Genomic DNA, 622 nt, shown 5'->3' with positions numbered 1-622 from the left:
GAAAGTAGGTTTCCTAGGCTATTTGCTATGTTGGTGCGAACAACGAGAAGATGAATCTATATAAAGTAAAGACAAGTAAAAACCGTAGTATTATGATGTTAGTAATCGGAAATTTGTCAGAATAGTGTGTTTTCGGTGTAAGTACTTGAATTGAAGTTGCCTCCATTAACGACAATGCCCATAAGCCAAAGCTCTAAAAGGTTAATCTTTAATTCTCTCTGCAGGAAATGTGAGACATTCAGATAAAAACAGTTTACATTAAAACATGTGAGCAGGCTGTAAAAGGGCAAAAATACGATTATTTTTGTTTTTACATTAAAACTGTTCATAATAATGTTAATCTATTCTAGACTAGAGATGTTGGGCAGTGGTTCCCCAACTACTAGCTTCACTGGAGGTTTGTGAGGCCTTCTTGAGTTTAAGAGGTGAAAGAAAACTTTAAAAATATACACAATGAGCCTATATTTCAGCATTTACATCACTTTTATGAAGAAAAGTCAAATGTGCAGTAAAATGTCTAATAGAACAATGGTCAAAACACTTAATTTGTAAAAAAAAAAATGATAGAAAAGCATCATGCAGAAAATTTTATAAAAACATCCCTAAACAGGAAATAATCTGC

The sequence above is a fragment of the Morone saxatilis genome, unplaced genomic scaffold (assembly GCF_004916995.1).
Source record: "Morone saxatilis isolate NCDOM2014 unplaced genomic scaffold, NCSU_SB_2.0 Contig11, whole genome shotgun sequence".
Classification (NCBI taxonomy): Eukaryota; Metazoa; Chordata; class Actinopteri; family Moronidae; genus Morone; species Morone saxatilis.
This window is presented reverse-complemented; position numbering follows the sequence as displayed.